This window comes from Sparus aurata, chromosome 15, assembly GCF_900880675.1.
Source record: "Sparus aurata chromosome 15, fSpaAur1.1, whole genome shotgun sequence".
Classification (NCBI taxonomy): domain Eukaryota; kingdom Metazoa; phylum Chordata; class Actinopteri; order Spariformes; family Sparidae; genus Sparus; species Sparus aurata.
In genome coordinates, this window is record NC_044201.1 from 18,116,509 (window position 1) to 18,135,215 (window position 18,707).

Consider the following 18,707-nt stretch of genomic DNA (forward strand, 5'->3'; position numbering starts at 1 on the left):
TGAATGATCGCAGTTGGCTTTTGTTACTGATTTGAAACTTTTCAGCACACAAGACAACCTGCACCATTAACCCTTCTTCAGTTCACTATTTCTGTGATTGGTCAGCAACCAACTAGAAGTCTGTCCAGTCTGTTGGTTAAGACACTGCAAGAATAAAGCAAGGAAACTACACTACTCACAATAAGTTAGGGATATTGTGAGAGACTCAGTGGATTTCATACATACAGTGTTTGTTTCACTTCAGAGAGTTTTGGGATAGGGAGGCAATTGTATTGGGGTGATAGACACACCTCATTTTGTTTTTTCCACGTAATGGTCGCACTGTGTACAGTGTGCCTTACATATTGTGGCCAATACCAAAAAACTAAAAGACAACCCTTTTCAATGTGGCATCAATTTCAACATTTTGTGGGTATAAAAAGCTGGTATTGTCAGTAAGTCATTCCAAGTTCATCATTCAAACAGCCATGAACACACGATGTCACTTAACAGACGAGCAGCGCTCCCTGGCCATAGCGCGCCTTCGGGTCGGTGGCAGGCAGTCAGATGTTGCTTGTGAACTTGGTGTGTCTCAAAGTGTCATCAGCAGACTTGCATCAAGACACAGAACTACTGGCAGAGTTTGTGACAGACCCAGGAGTGGAGCCCCACGAGTGACAGACCGCAACGATGACCAGTACCTAAGGACCTATGCACTCAGACATCGTTATGCAACTGCCACACAGCTGCAGGCCCAGTTACGAGATGTGAGGGGTACTAGGGTTTCCAGACAAACCTTTCGAAACTGACTCCACTGGCTTTGGCTTGAATGCCGTTGCAGGTGACTCCACTGATACCAAGACACCGCCGTGAACGTTTGCAGTGGGCACAAGACCATGTGACCTGGACAATGCAGCAGTGGTCTACCATCCTGTTCACTGATAAGTGTCGGGTCACCTTGCACAGAAATGATGGTCGTCAGCGTTGCTGGAGAAGGTGAGGTGAGCGATACGCCGAGGTCAACATGGTCCCCAGGGTTCCCTTTGGTGGAGGAGGTGCAACAGTCTGGGCAGGCATCACCAGTCAGCGCAAAACAGATTTGGTTATTGTAGATGGCTCAGTCACTGCACGTTCTTACCTCAGAGACATCATAGAACCCATCATCATCCCCCAATTCCGCCAGCACACCCCCAACTTTCTGTTCATGGATGATAATGCTCCACCACATCGTGCCAGAATTGTCACAGCTCGACTTCAGGAAGTCGGAGTGCCTCATATGGTATGGCCAGCAATGTCCCCTGACCTGAACCCCATAAAGCACGTCTGGGACCAGCTGAAGCAGAGACTGGATGATCGTACCCCACCCCCACGTGAACTGGCAGAACTGCGTGTAGCACTTGTGGAGGAGTGGAATGCATTGCCTCAGAACAACATCATGAGGCTAGTGAGGAGCATGAGACGTCGCTGTCAAGCTGTCATTGCGGCAAATGGGGGAAACACCCACTACTGACATTGTCAATTTTTGTTATTTGGGGCTGTCCTTGTTATTGTCTAAATTTTTGGGGTAATAAATATTAAACTAATGAAAATGGTGTTTCTTCTCATTCATTATTAGTAATATCAAAGGGAACTTTTACTTATTTAATTAAAATTCAGACCAAATAGGAAAAGCACTCATGTAAATAACAATATCCCTAACTTATTGTGAGTAGTGTATTTGTCTGTTCTCAGCTTATCTCAAGGACCGTCCATCCGATCAACTTCACACTTGGCAGGTGTGTTGCTGAGGACCAAGGGATGTGCAGTATCAAATTGTCTGAAGTTTCGACATTGAATAAAGTACACAGCTCTGTGCTCGCCCCCCGAACAGCATCTGCACTCATGGTGTGATGGTGTGTGTTGTACCATCGTAACAGGCAAACATCTGTATGGTCAGAACCTGGCAGACACAATGATTGTATGTATTGACATGACTTTCTGTCAGCCGTGCACTTTGAGGAAGATAAATAGTTATGGTGATGTTTCGGTGTCCTCAGCTATGGAATGTATTTTATTGATACACTGTGTATCTTTTTACAGTCAGTGGTCTAAATATATGTTTGGTTTCTGTCAATAATAACAACTGGCATGCTGCTTTAAATTACAGACTTTAAAACATTAGATTGGTGAAACCTTACTTTTATGTTTTAATGACTGACATTTAAAATCATCAAATGATTTGACTGTTATTTTCCATATCCGTCACATATGAAGCAGGTGGGCGCGTATACATGATACAATCATGTACCTGCTTTTAATGGTCAATGGGAATGATTTCCGCACATGGACCGGGAGTTGGCGTCCTTTTAAACCGCACACAGAGGGGCTGCGGTGGGCTGCGTGACTGTTCTCCGCGGTGCCTGCTTCCGCAAGGGCGCTATTGGCCGCCACCGCGCTGTGGGCGGGACACGAAGCTCTGACTCAGCTGTGAGTCACCGCACGACATGTCTGTCACACACTGCCTGCTGATGCCTTCAGGGACTGTGGGAATAAATGATTTGTTTCCATTTTAACCAGCATGTAAGAATCTTAGGGAATTCAAGCAGGGTAAATCTGAAGATGTAGCCAATTTATTCATCTTTTTCAACATAAGTAGTTAATTTAAAAGGTTTGGAATTGAATTGCCAATATAAACGCTGCATTTCATCTCATATAAGCCCTTTACCCTATTTAAATGGTACTATAAAGCTATCATAAAGTGCATTGTATAACGTTATGCAGCATCTACAATCTAAACTGAGCCGAGTTTTTATGGTGCGTTCACCGCCCAAGGACATAATGGTCAGATTGTCGTATTTACTACCTGACTCACGATACTTAAATGCAGCACCAAACTGGCTGTTCTGACATGACTTCGCATTGGCCGCGATCTGTGACATTGGAGACGGTGGACTGAGTCTGTACGTGGTCCATCAGTTTCTTTCTTTTTTTTTTTTTTGTTGCTAATTAAGAAATTAGACATTTCATCAGCAGCGGAGTGGGCTTTCTGTCGTAACAACAAATCCCGAAAGCCATCTCTTCCAAGTCTATTTTGTCTACTTTAGCTCCGTGCTGGACGGATCTACCATAGAGGGTGAGTGTCTCAAACTGCATCTTGAACTCTTGTCGGGTGTTTTTGGTGTCAGCTGGTGTTGGGTTGTTATTGGTTATGTTTTTTTCTGTCCCTCTCTATCTGTCCGCGGGATGTCATGCGTCCGCGCGTTGCCTCCTTATTGAAGCACCTTGAACATGGTCAGAAAGTAGTTCCCCCTGTGGTAAACATATGATATGAACGTACATATGAGCGGACAGGCACTGCTGTCTGTCTACATCAGTCAGCGCCTTCTCAAAAGGAAGAGCGCAGCGTGGAAATCCCGTTACGCATCACTGTGCCGCGCAGGAACCGTCCATCGCCAAACTGCACTGGGAAAATGGTTTTATGTTGAATCGTTCTTGTTTTTGAAGCTGATACGCGATACAAACACGCTTCAGGTATATTTAACTCAACGCGTTGTGGCTGCTTTTTCAAATCGGCACACATGTGACCCTAACCCACACCAGATGTAAGTTATTATCATACAATTTTAGATTTAGCAAAGGTTTCCTTTGCACCGACATTCTTCCGCTGCTGTCATAGACAGTAGCAACAGGGAGGATCATTCCCAAAAGTTGAATTTAAATGAGACAGTGTTATGTTCGGCACATTATTTGTATGCCGAATTTAGGAAAGGATTTTAAAGATCAACATGTAGGCCTATTTTCTTTATTCCTCCGTGAGATATACTGTACATACTTTCCCGTAAGACAGTTTTCAGGGGGTCCGGTTCTGAAAGGCTTTCATACGGGTGAAACCATAACCTGTGGGTGTTGGATAACCTGACCACGGTGTAGTCTCCTGTCGCTCCTGGTAAAGCTGCTGCTGCTGCTGCCTGGATTATATAACCAAGTTGTGTTCAGCTCACACACACACACACACACACACACACACACACACACACACCACCACCACTGACTGACAGACATATCCTGATCTGCTGCTGCGCTGCTCCAGTGCAGCAGCAGCATTCCTTGTGCTGTGGTGTGTGTGTGTGTGGTGTGCTTAGGCGCATGCGTCTAGTGTCATCAAGTTCAGACTGAAAAGAAATAAATAATTGCAGGACTGTGAGATTATTCTTCTAATGTTTAGTGTGGTGGTAGGTGTAGTAATAGTCTATTTTCATTATCTATTAATCTGCCACGTTATTTCACAATTAATCATTTGTCTATAAAATCTAAAAAAAACAAAACCAAATGAACTCTCACAGTTTTTCAGAGCCCAAAGTGACGTCTTCAAGGTACTTTTCTTTTTGGACCAACAGTCCAAAAACAGGAAAAACAGCAAATTGTTACAGTTAAGAAGCTGGAATCAGCAATGTTTCCTGAAAAATGCCTGAAATGAAAAATCGATAATCAAAATAGTGAGCGGTTAATTTCCTGTCACTCGAATGATCAATTAACAGTTATTACAGCTCTGTGCATACCTGTTGTTCCCATGCTGTAGCATTGTTTCTGTACAGGTTTGATAATGTCGTCATACGTCATAATTATTTATTCATTTTATTTGGTATCAACTTTAACAATCTCATAATGTCCCCATTCATTGAAGCTCACTGTGTGTTGGCTGCAGTCACAAAGTGGTGGAAAGGAAAGTTATACCATTTTTAGGTACATCCACTTCACTCGAGTCCATTTGGACATTTGACACTCTTTTTCCATCACATTTATTTGGCAGCCGTAGTTACTATTTTCCTTTTAGAATACAAAAAACAGCCCATTCCAAAAGATCAAACCAGCGGTGACCTTATAAGTGTGACCTTATACAATGAATTTGTTTCGGCCCCTTGCTTTTGTCTATGAGTTGTGAGCAGTTCCACCTAAAAGCTCATCCCCTTCCTGACTTATTACCCTGTGTATTCTGGTACCCTTGCTTTGATCACTACCACCTTCAAAGTGTCGTGGCTGCGTCCTGCACGGTCTGACGCTATCGTGCTGACAGAATCTCCACAGACAGACATACAGACAGACAAACCTATAAACACCTGGCGAGGTATTCAAAATTGCTTTGGTGGTAATTCACACCGCGATAGGTGTCGGAATAGGGAATAGGAATAGGACAGGCTTCATGTTATAATAGTGACAGGAGCCATTCTTCTGCATAATCAACTCTTTTAGAACATTTAGCTGTAATACTTTGACGTGAGTAGTTTTTGCAAGCTGTAACTTGAGGATAGTGGATATTTTCTCAGCGTCCATCTAATGTTTGCATGAGATAGCTTTACTTCCTGTATGTATCAGTCAGTCACTGTGTCTGGCCCATGTAGGCCTGGCCCGAATGAATCGGCTGCTGTCAAATGGCCATGGGGGCTGCCGGAACTTTGTCAACGGGATTACACAAGCGACCAGGCTTCTAATTTAGCAGCTAATCCAGATTAAGGTGCCGTGGTTCGTCTGTGCTCCCAGCCTGGGGCTCAGACACTGCGGCCCGTCTGGCAGGCAAAATCAGCAGCCGTCCAGCAGCCGACACTGGATGTCTGAACACTGGGATGATACATTCAGGACCCTGAACTATGGCCAGGTCCCTTCAGTACATCTGAAATGCTAGCTGAGAAATGAGACTGGTGCCTGGCCCCATTTTGGTGGTCAGGCACCAGTCCCTTACATTTTGGAAACTGGGCTGAGAAACCATAGCTCGATTTTTTTTTTTTTTTTTACCTTTGAGTGAATGTTGTTTTTACAGATTGAATGGATACTTTCCATAAAATAGATTCCATAAAAAAAGGTTTCGCATGTCTTTTAATAATCAAATCTGATCTCAATTTGGAATGAAATTGGCAAGTGTGTCCCTTGCTGCCACACTGAACTGTTGACCCACATGATAGAATAGCTGGCGTTCGAAGCGAGGCGTGGGTGAGTTTGTTCTCTCCCCGACCAAATAAACTGAATTTAATAATCCGGGGTTCAAATACACCACTGCCCAAATGAGGTGTGACTTCAGGGGCAAAATCTTAATGAAACGCCTTTAATAAGCGCCTGACCGTCTCAAAATGTCTGAGGGTGAAGGAGGACCTGTAGCCGCAGACAGCTGTCTTGGTGTGAAGAAGAGCCTGGTGCTTTGAGAGACCGTCCACAGAAATGTCTGGCTGTGTTCCAGTCATGTGTTGCTCTCAGCACGACAGCTCTGAAATGGCACCCACCAATATCCACCGTATTCTCCACATGCAAATACAATACAACGACGTCTTCCGTCATGGAAACTGATTAGTTGCGTGTTGTAAAGGGGGGGAAATAATGAAGTTTACCGACTTCGGAAAAACAATCCGTGTAGGATCCGGGACAGGTGCTGTGTTTCTCCCTGAGTTTGAAACCACTAACTGCTGGTTTGGTGTGTTTTCTGTTTTTTTTTTTTTTTCTGACCTTCTCCTTTTAATGCATTTGGCATTCAGTATGGAGAATCTGACAGAGAGACTGAAACAGACAGAGAGAGAGAGAGAGAGGGAGAGGGAGAGGGAGAGCTCTGTGAACTATAAATAGAAAGTGGGAGAGTGGTTGTGATGATAGCATCGCCACACAATAATCTCTCAGTAGGACTGCTGTTCCACTGCACTATGCTCGCCCTAACAGTGAACAGGTATGCCCTCTAATTTAGGGGTTATCTGGTGAACCTGAGCCTCTGACCCTCTGCTCAGTTTCCCATGTGTCTACATGCAGTAATAAGCTTGTTAATATGGACCTGTGGATGAAGGGGTATGTTTCACCCGCTAAATTCTGAATAATCCTTTTAAATTTGAAGTGTGAGGGGGGCTTACCGGTCAGTCAGACAGCGGGCGGAGGTGCGGATCATGTTCCTGCAAACATTGTGGGCTTCAGCTGCCATTTGTTGAATGTCATGCCGGACCCTCACTGTGGTTCACATCGGCTGTCGCTCACCAGCAAGGTATTGACTACCATGACTTTCAGTTCCCAGAAATACCCCTCCTCACTTGATAAAACACTCCAACAGCTCCAATCACAATAATACAGATGCAAAGGCGGTTAATTAAGACAGATTCTTAGACAGCTAGTTGATATTGCAGTGTTACTGAAGAAGTGACCGTTCACAAACCCCGGTCCCCATTACTTGAGGTTGCGACACCTGTACAGCTTACGGTTCTCATACAGCACATAAACAGTTAACTATTTAGCTAAATTAGCTCCATGTATTGGTAAAACAAACAAACAAAAACCCCGACAGGCTGACCATTAATATTTCTAGGTGACCTTTTTTTAAAAACAAAAATCTCTTGAAAGGGTCTAAAAATGAAATTAATTACTAAAGCTAAAGCTAGCTAGTCCAAAAAGCCATCATACGTCGTACTTACCGGCTGACGGATAATGTGAAAAAAGGAGTAGCCTAGCAATTTTTTTAAATCATGGTTGGAGCTAGTTGGTCCTGCTAATATAAGCATGATATGCATCTCCATAGAGGAGCTCCATTTCTTGCTCTTTATCAGTCTTTTGCCTCTCTTTAGGTGGAGCTAACGCAACGTCTACTTCCCTAAAAAAAAGACAATTGAATACCGATTACAGCAGCATTTTCACCTTATCGGTAAGATGCAAAGATGAAACATGCACCTTTAGTGTAACCTCATCGCTTGTCAATCTACCATCACAATACACAGTCTAGTGTGTGTGTGTGTGTGTGTGTGTGACAGCGCTATATTCTCAGTGCCTTTACTTTGAGCGGAGCGTTTCACCATCGCCCCACCCCTTCAGGCGCTGACCTCCTTTTCAATATTCACACGAGCAGCACCTTTTCTCGCTTCCTCCTTTCTCTTTCTGTCGCACATGGTGACTATGTGTGTCTGTCTGTGTGTGTGTGTTTACCACCTCGTTCAACTTTACTTTAAAAGTCTACCATGAGGCATTATGGGGCACAAGTGAGACATTTTCACGCAAGCTAATGTTAACATATTTGGTACTTTATGTTTATTGCCTTCTGTGAGTCCTGTTGTGGGATCTTATGGTAGAAAAAGTAAAACTGGAATGGATTTTCTCTGAGAGACAATATGATATGTTCACGTTAAACAAATAATGTTGAACAGTGTGGAAAAACCCAACCCAGAATCTGTGTTTAAAAAGTCTACACACTTGGAAGTTCATTTTCGACCTTGGAATATGACACAAAAGTCCAACTCAAGGTTGGCTTATTTGCTTTTTTGCAGGACTGTCAGTCATCTCACTTGGTCTTCATCAGCAGATAGATTTCGCTCAGCTGTGAGATTTATCTGTTGACATGCAAGCTCAGAGGCTAATACCCAGATCATTTTCTGGACTTCCTGTCCATGTTGGTGTAAAAGTTACAATGATATGGTTTGTAAGCTGGGAATAAGAATAATTTGAAAATTAATTTGTTTTGTTTCTATTTTAAAGGGTTAGTTTAATTGTTTTTAATGTAACTATTTATTTAGATTTTTTTGTTTTAATCATTGAATTCATTATTTACAAATATTATTTAGCTCTGAGGAGAAGCGTTATGCTGTAAGTGTGACTCATTGCAACATAATATGTACATGTTGTTTCCCATGTACCGTACTTACAGTACGTTTATAATGTGCGTCACAATGCACTTAGTATCTAATGACTGTGGAAGCATTGTGCTGCATTCAGAGATCCCGAGGAGACTAGACTACACAAGTATAGATCTGAGGCACACATGCGGTACATGCAGAACACACACACACGCGCGCGCGTGCACACACACACACACACACACATTCAAGCACACATGAACGGGGGGATCGGATGTCAGTAGAGCAGCGTTTGCAGTTCAGGCCTCTTAATGAGAGCCAAAAGAACAAAGTATTAATAATAGATGAGGCTGCATTCAGAGAGATGAAGAATGGACGGATGGACAGACAGATTGACGGACAGACTTATGTCTTGCTGACATCCAGTTCTTTGGAAACGACCTTGTAACGATGAACCTCTAGTCTATGTCATGTCTTGTCTATGACTATGATGGAGTCACACATCATGACGTCATCTATGAAACTCCACAAACATTTACATTTTTTTATTTTTCAGATTAGAACACACACACTCACACACAGATGTTATCATGTTATTCTGAATGTTATCATGTTTCCTCCCTCAACACTGTGACTCATTGCTACACTACCTGTAGAGTAGTCCGTGTTACATCAGGTACTCTGTTGGAATACCCCCTCCCACGCAGCCTCCCACCCACTCTATAAATGTGCAAATGACAGTGAGAACATGCTGCTCAGTGCTCGACATATTGTCTCAGACTCACTGAACGAGAGCAGTTCCACATTAGAATCATCTGGCTGCGGTGATACCAGTGTGTGTTTTGCATTCAACAGTGTGTGTGTGTGTGTGTGTGTGGTTTACTTCAGTGTCACTCAGACGTGTGTTGCATGTTAAATGGGAAACATGGAAGACACGAGGATCCGGGTTTTGGTATCCTGAATTTTGATTTTAACAAGCAAATAATTAGAAAAGCAGCGAGTCTCTATTTGTGAGGTTAAAAACGCAATTTTTAAATGCATTTTATCAAAATATTTGTGTGAATTTTCAAAATAAGTGGCGATCGTTCCTCTGTCGATCGATAAACAGATTACTCAACGAATCAGCTCTAATTCATTCTAATTACTGTATACTATATATTTACTCTATTATTTTATGCGTCAACAGCTGTGTACTCTTGTCTCTTTTGACTTAAAGGGATATTCCGGTGTAAATTTAATCCATGGTCTAAATCACCATGAAACTGTGTTATACTCCCTCTCGAGAGATCAAGTTAGCAGACCGCTAATTTACGGAGTTTTATCAACCTCAGAAACGACCACACGTCAACAATACACTGCAGTAAATGGATCCAAATATAAACCGCCACCAAAAAGCCACAAATAATGCTCAGAACAGCACCAAACTTCAGCAACAGTACAAATAGGGTCTCAGCACATAGTCTGGGGCATCTAACCTCCGCTAGCTTAGCTGGATTTCTATTGTGAAGCTAAAAACAGATTTCAACTCTCCTCCATCAGCTTCCGGGTCGGGGAAGTCCAGACGCGACGATTACCGAATGCGGTTAGAAATGCTCAATTCCGTTCTTTTCCCTGTCCGCTCTCGATAATAACTGTTATAAACTGGCAGGTAAGACAAATATGAACTTTGATTGCTTTTCCATGGAATCATAATCATACATTTTCATCCATGAGCCGCGGAACTCTACTGCACTCAGTAATCGACTCGTCGGGACTTCCCGTCAACAGGAAGCTGCTGCAGAAGAGAGGTAAATTTTGTCAACTTTTCAGTAGAAATCCAGCTAAGCTAGTGGAGTTTTAATGCCCCGGACTATGTGCTGAGACCTTATTTGTACTGTTGCTGAAGTTTGGTGCTGTTCTGAGCATTATTTGTGGCTTTTTGATGGCGGTTTATATTTGGATCCATTTACTGCAGTGTGTTGTTGTCGTGCGGTCGTTTCTGAATTTGATAAAACTCCGTAAATTAGCGGTCTGCTAACTTGATCTCTTGAGAGGGAGTCTAACACAGTTTCACGGTGTGTTAGACCATGGATTAAACTTATACCGGAATATCCCTTTAAAGTAACATTTTGTCTGTTCATGCAGTCTTGCAGCTTCCAGTACCTCTGCAGGACATGCTGTCTGCAGAGCTTCTCTATTTTTGTGACATTTCCCTACTCCGTCATGCTCGACCTGCAGACGTGGGAACTATAGATGTTATCTAATCGTCAACTCAGATGTTTAAATTGTGTTGCTTTTTTAGAGAGCATATCCTAGAAGTGTGTACTGATATGGGTTTACATGGATAAAAGTGTGCGCTCAGTCTATATTCAGGACAATGTGTCCTCCCACTAGCAGCTACAGTAATTCATACAGCACAGTGTTCAGTCATTAACACAGTATTGCATTAGGGACTGCCCACGCTGAAAGAATCAGCCATGCTAAATGAGTGAGGGAGTGTTAACAGGCCGGGCCTGATATTGGGATATTTGGCTTGCAGCCACTGTATGATTATGGCCTAATGATTATATACTTTGTTATACAGTGCTGTGTCAGCTTGGCAGCCATTCAAGTGGCTCATATCTGTGTCAGTGGTGCAGAGTAGCATTTGGGGAGATTACTGTTTGGGTCTCCGACCGAATGAACGAATATGTGCGTTACACCATAATTTGGGCTTTGTGTGGAAGCAAGTAGTGTGTGTGCGCGTGGGGCCACAAATTCACACGCGACGCCGTGTTACACACAGCTGGTCATGCATGCACATACTGCACATGGTTGAATCAATCGAAATGCACGAGATTGATGGCCTGGAAGGAAAAGAAAAAACAGACCAACCAGAGGGTCAAACACAGATACGAGGGGCCATGAGAGAGTTAGCAAGACAAGGAAAGAAGTGAGATGACACTGACATAAATTGATTGAAATTCTATCATCTCAAATAGGATAATCACGCTTGGTTGACCTGCTCACGACTAATGGACATTTGCAACCTGTGACGAGGGGTTGTGAGCAGGAATTATTTAATTTTGAAGCATCACAGGCTAAAAAGTCACGTACTGTAGGTCTGCTCTGTGATCGTATGCCTATATCATAGGTGTTACGGTACAAACTGCAACATACAGATTTTAATAAAACATTCTATCTAATACGCTGTATATTGTGTGTATATGTGTGTGTGTGTGTGTGTGTGTGTGTGTTTGTGGACAGCTGCGGCCAGTTCTCATGACTCTCTGGCAGCCTTGTTCCGTAGCAGATTTCTCTGCTCAATTATTAATGTGAAGGACAGCAAACACATCGCTCTGCCGTATAAGGAGTGTGTGTGTTTGTGTGTGTTTGTGTGTGGTCAGGTGTTTGTGTTTGTTGTGGGTCATATTGTGTTTCGGGGCCGCTACACAGGGGGATTTTGGTTAAGACCGTTGCAGATGAGACTGGGACATTGCTGTTTTGGACGGGGCGGAACTGGACCAGTTCACGCTGTTTCAGCTCTGGACCAAACCACACTGGGTTCGATCTGGACTAGCCTGAGCCCAGGTGGACTAGGCTTTACTGGCCTGGAGTGGGAGCAGGCCGACGTTTGAGTAGAGTGTTTAGACAGGATCACACCAGATGTTTCTGGACTGGATTCAGTTCAGATCATTTCCCCCCAATTTTCCATCCTATTAGCTGTTATGTTCCTGCGGCCTGCAGAAGCAACATTCAGGTTTTCCACGTTGTGTTGTTTCCAGTAAACCTCACATTTCATTTCACTTTCCCTCTATTTGTTTGTTCGAGCAGTTTGGGCTGAAAAGGCTTGGAAAGCAGAGCATTTTTTTCTTGCAGGTTTGGTTTGGCTCACAATCACTGTGCTGAAGGAGAAAGTTAAACTAAATATTTAGTAGTCCAGTTTGTTTTTCTCCCCTCCAGTCATTGCCTTGCTCTGACAGCTTTCCCTATGATATTTTCAAGATGAATTTTATTTTGTTGCACAATAGCTTCTCTATTTCAGTCCTTCTGAGAGAGCCGTGCTCCAAAATCGGCTGCTGTTGATGTCTTTTCGTGTGCTCATGCCTCGTGCATTGCGGCGACAACTGAGAACGGGATGTAGACTCAACGAAATGTAGAATCGATAAGACTACAGCTTCGCATACAGACATCCGTGTGCCATGAAACTGTCTGGATGTGGTCTGTAACATGTATTGACTTTTTAATGCTCCGTACAGGATGTGCAGATTCACGATCCATATGACGTTTGCATGATGACAACTGGTCCGTCTCCGTTACTACCAAACGAACTCCAGAACTGAGGAAGCACAAAACATGGTGGAAAACTCTGCAAAAGGCGAATAATAAGTGGACATTTAGCAAAGATTGCTTTTGATCTCCTGTGGAAAGGTCTGAAGTTGGATGGAGGTGGTGTATCTTTCGGGTGCAGCAGCAGAGCAACAGTTGAATGGTTTGTGCCGACTCCTGCCTTGATGTGCCTTGATGTTCTGACTGTAGAGCCACCTGAGGGAGTCCCACTGGCCCACTGGGAACCTCTGTGAGATGAGGTTTAGGTGGACCTTTGAATTGAAATGATTTGAGGTCAAGATTGAATTTCCGTGATTCAAAAAAAAACCTGCCGATGCTTTAAAATTATAATTAGATGACGCGCTTTGAAATCAATTGCTGCGCCACTTTCACCCACCTACTTATCTTCCGTTCCTATTCTTAATACTGTGGCCAATCTGATTCACTGAGCTGAACTGGGTCTGAAATGCTTGAACCATGTCAAGGTGTAAAGGTTACTGTTACGCATCGCTCTTCAGGCCTAAACACCCTGCTTGACTCCGTGTGTCATCTGAACTACTTTCAGTTTCTGTGACTTGAAACATGAAAAGTAACCCGGTTACTCAAGTAAACCCACAGACCTTGTTGTGAGCAGTTTCCTGTAGGAATTGTTTTCCTTCTACCAAACTAGACCATCCGAACACATCACCGCATAGTAGACGGAAGCGAGCATCTACTCACGAGGCTAGCTCACTAAGCTAACTAAGGAGCTGTATAAGCTGCTGGGTCCTGTGTTGTCCCAAGCACATCACAAGTCATGAAGTCCTGAACTGTCACCTTTTTCATCCTGAACCTCTAGCCTCTAGGCTCTAGGCCCCTGACCTACTGGGGGGCCCAGAGTCACTGAATACAAATAAGGTTGTGATAAATTGATTAACAGCAAATTTGTTTGTAGTTTCTGTATGCACAGCTAAAGAACTGAAATGATAGGGGCCCCAAGACAACAGCTACATTGTGACTTAATCCTGAGGAACTCAACTTATTACATGCTTCCTGAATGGTGCACGTTATATTACAAGATACACTTGTGTGTGATACATACACACTGCACACAGAGCGGTGGGGTGCCTGCAGCACCTTTTCGCCCTAGATTTTGCCCCCCAAGTGTTGTGATCCAGCCCTGCCTGTTATCGCTGAGCTTTCTGGTCGTCAAAAAAACATTTTGGTGACCTTTACTTGGACAAAACATTCTGTGTTGCTTGAATCATACTCATACTTTCAGCCACCATGCAGTTATTTCAATACAAATCAAACCCACTGTTTTATTATCGCTACTCAGCTTTTCTGAGGTCTGTCTAAACTCCAAAGCATTCTTTCGAAGATGCAAAAGCAAATGGCTACGGTGGTTAGAGGACTTCATCACGAAATAACATCGACCATCACACACTGATGATATATAACACAGGATCTCGGGGGGGGGGGGGGCTTCAGCGTACACACAGCTGTGCAGGTTTCGTGAGCAGTGACTTGCCACAGGCTTCTCACAGAATGTAAAATAACATTTGAGCCCTGTTTTGGTGCTCAGCTGTAGTTTTTATGTGTGTGTGCGAATGCTTGCGCGTGAGCACCACAAACACGAACACAAACGCTTTGTGTCGACCGACTTCTTTTTTGGACCAACGCATGTTCGTCTGTTTTTCCCCCCAAATATGTTTGTGTGTGTGTGTGTGTGTGCGCAGAGCAGAGTGTGGACAAAGGACTGGGTGTCTGGAGAGGGTGCTGGGGAGGGGAGAAGGGGATGATGGGTGGGGGACTGGAGGACGGGATGATGGGTGGGAGTCTGTGTTGGACGGCTGGATGGCTGGCTGTTTGTGGATGTGAATTTGGGGGTGCAGAGGTGGGGGTACTGGTGTGTGTGTGTGTGTGTACTCATCTGCATATCTGTCTGCATGTGTCTAAGAACATGCATATACTCATCTGCCAGTGAACGTGTGCGTGTGTATGTGTGTTGCCTGTTCGTAGACTTGCATGTGTGTGTGTGTGTTCTTTTGTTTTGCTCTGGGTTGCTGGGTGATGGGACCAGCTGGGAGGGCTGAAGCCATTCACTTCCCTTCTGCTACCCTGAAGGCAGCCGGCAGGGAGGGAGGGAGGGAGCGAGGGGGCCGAGAGAATAAAACAGAGGAGAAAAAGCGAGGCAGAGGTGGAGGGTGGGATGTTTATGTCTTATTGCGAAGAGACAGAGAGGGAGCGATTGCAATCAGATGGAACAGAAAGAGGCTGAAGGCGAGCGCAGAGAAGTGAGGAAGTTCTGAACGCGGCTCAGAGTGAATGAAGAGATTCATGAAGGAAAATGAGGAGGGGGGGAGTTGAGGGAGGGAAAGTGTGTCAGGCTGAATCGTGATAGAGCAGCGGAGCTGACTCAGCCGGTCTGGCCTGGCGTGGGAGGGCAGCAGCAGGGGAAGAAGTAATAGATTACTGTGCATGTAACCGGATTACTAGAGTCCAAAATATTGAAGAATCATGTTCATGCAGCATCACATTGCTAAAACTGAGAACTGCTATGATAAAACATCAAATTAATCAAAGTAATCTGTGACTGTGACTAGATTTATTGTTCTGTGGTTTTCTGATTACAGCGAGTAGAGATGCTGATCTGTTTCCAATCTGACAACATGGAGTAATGTTAACTGTTTTGTGTCACAACTGTGCAATTCCAGCTGAAAACAGCGACCACAAGTGACGTCTCAGAATAATGCTAAATGCTTCGAAGTTGTTTAACAGCGGCACAAGTAGAAAAAAGTCGCAAACTCGTGGATGATGATAATGTCAGTTCCGCAGCAATAGCTAAGCTGTCTAAAGTTTGCTAACATTAGCTAACATCAGTAGCAAAACCCCAGAGTGTATAGGGTTATTTTTTATCAAAGGATAACCGTACTGTACAACACAGTGTAACATTAACAGAAGTACTAAACAGTTAAAGAAAACTGCAAACTGGCTGCGCACTTCAAGATATTTACCTTCTGTTTGCTAACATTAGCTAACATCGGCCACTGTTAGCTTGTCACTGGTCAAACCCATGGATGTAACGAGGGGAATCTGGATACAGCTTGATGGATGAAGCTGCTCATTAGCGTACGAGGCCAACAAAGCTCAACATCATAGGTGTACAATTACCTGGATCGTCCACACTGTCGGGCCCACAGAGCACGTGCACTCGAGATTTCCGCCAGCTGAGCCAGCTTCTAGATTTTCCAGATGTGATTGGACAATTTGGATGAAATCGTGGCAGTGAATTGAATCATTTTTGCAGGGTTTGTGACACTTGAAAGAAATGTATCCATCGTTTACCAGCCACTTTTTTCACAATGTTTCTGGGAGCTTGGTCACACCAGGCCACGTAGGCCTAGAGGATGTAGCACAAAAAAAAAACTAGATAAAAAACCCTGAGTGAATTAAATTGAGAAGGGATTTGTTTTATTGGGCTACTCGGTTGCTTAAATTAAACCCTTTATTTCTAAAAGCAAAAGGAAGAATGTGTTTTTTCCTTTCTCAGAAGTTACCTAGTGTCCAAAAAAAGCTGACCTACATAAACTTTCGATCATTTAGTATTCCTGAAAGAGGAAAGTGGGCAGTTCGTAGTGAGACTAAATAAAACACATGTACGGACAAGTTGGAACATGATTGTGATGTCACGGGCAGAAGTTAATTCAATTGGGAGACTATGCTCATCAAAGTGAACATGTGGAGACACTGGAGGTCACTGTGACACCAATGCAACGTTCTAGAGGAATCACAATGTCACATTGACACATGATTACTAGAAAAGTAGTTTTTTTTTTTGTAGATGAATCATTGCGGGCGGGCACATAATAAGCACTGAGTGTACCAACTGCAGCCTGAACCAGAGGGACATCTGCTAAAGTAAGTTAAGGACAGGGCTGAATGGATTAGTCAAGTAATCCATTAATGAATGTTGAGAACACCAACTGTTTTGATGGAGTCATTGATGAATAGAGTCATTTTTCAAGAAAACATTTCAAACATGCTGGTTCTTGGCTTTTGAAAATTAAGATCTGCCGCTTTTCATCACTGTATATTGAATATTTTGGGGATTTTGGACTGTCGGTTCAAGCAACTTGAAGACGTGCCGTGTCCGAATGCAAAAAGGCACCATTCTTCTCTGTGCGTTTACTCTCTTATTTGATTTTGGATGTGGAAGAGCCTTGTGTGGATGGAAGGAAGAAGGAAAGTGCTTTTTTCAATTGTATCTTTGGCGTGGATGTCCTGACAGTGACGCCTCAGATAAGGGATGACGTTAGATAAGAAGTCTTATATGTATTGGTGTCTGATGTGTTAAGGTCCAATATGGTTCCGTTTGGACTACATGAAAGGACAGCGAACATCGGCCTTCCACTCGGAGCTGACCTTTTATTGATTTCTTTCTATTATGTAAGACTGTTTTCTTTGCCTTTGTCTGTCATTCACTTCTTTTATTATACTCTTCTCGCTGTATACCTGATGAAAAACAAAGCACAAAAAAACAACAGCAGAGGGGTAAAACAGCTTTCTGTGGATGTTGTGGCTGGAAGGGAGCAAAGGGCTGGTGAAAAGGAGCTGTCAGAGGGTGGAAAAAATGAGGAAAGAAAGATGGATAACCAGCTAAACCATAGTTGCTGGCTGCTAGTCTCTAAAGCCGAACCGCTGTGGCTGCTTCCTTGTGCCATGACTTTTAAGTCTGCTCGCTTTCTCTCGGAGATTAATGACCTTCCTGTTTTCTGCCACAGGATCTCCCTCCTCGGAGTTTGCGCTTTGCAGCCCAGCTCGTCTCGAGGTGCACTTTTTGAAGTGCGCTGCAGAATTTATTGTTCGAGGCGAGACAGCAAAGGTATGCGGGAAGGGAAGAATGCACACACGCGTAATGACTGAGTACTAGTCTGTAACACGCTATTATTATTCTCTCTACGGCTATGACTGTACACCCCCGTCGCTAATAATACCACCACCAACGCTTCCAGTATTACTACCGCTCACCTACAACTGCCAGTTCCTCCTCTACCAGTTGGACTAATCAGGACGGAGCTAATCTGCGACACACGCACACACACACACACACACAAAAACTAAAAATGGCAAGATGTGGGAACTGAATTCTCCACCATCAATGTGTTTTTTGTTGATTTTTTCCCAGTGGACAGAGATATCTGTGTACCATCTACAGCTAGACTATTGGTGAGTTGTCCTGCTGGAATGTGTCACACTCACCAGTTTGCTATGGATGGGTACACACACACACACACACACACACACACACTGAAGGGCAGGATAAAACTTTTCACATAGCTCCAAGCCAAATGCCATTAAAACGTACAACAGAGCACTGTACTGTAGCTCTGGGATGCTTATTACAGTGTCTCATAATGTCTTGACTGGCCTAACACAACATCAAGTGCTCAGCCCCGAACACTTTTATTCATTTAAGGCGACTGCTTTCGAATTCACTAATTCGTCATCCAATGTGATTTGGACGAATTACCTCCTGCTTGTTTTGGACACGCTGTGCTCTGATTCGGTGGTCTGACGCTTGACTCGCCAGCGAGGCGAGAAAAGAGAAGAAAAAAAGAATTCATCTGAGAAGTTATGAAACGAGGAAAATAGAGGGGAAAAGGCACTCGAATGAAAGAGAAAGACAGAGCGAGCGAGCGAGCGAGAGAAAGAGAACAACAACTTCTTTCCTGTAAGTCACCTGACACTGGAGGCGTCGCACAGCCATGAGTAAACACACCTCCCTCCCGCTCGCTCTTTCTGTCTTTCTGTCTGGGTCTCTCGCCCGTGTTCCTCGTCAAGGCACAAGCCCTCTTCTTGCAAGATGGAAAGTTTTGTTTGGAGCGCTCACACTGG

General features: G+C 43.8%; 1 protein-coding gene across 1 annotated transcript in view; it reads left to right on the forward strand.

Annotated features, from left to right (window-relative positions):
* Positions 1 to 2,885: 2,885 nt before the first annotated feature.
* Positions 2,886 to 18,707, forward strand: part of sertad2b (SERTA domain containing 2b) — a 39,873-nt gene continuing 24,051 nt past the window's right edge. Inside the window, exon 1 of the mRNA XM_030442336.1 lies at positions 2,886 to 3,091. The gene's annotated coding sequence lies outside the window, so the exon portion shown is untranslated. The remainder of the gene's footprint in view (positions 3,092 to 18,707) is intronic.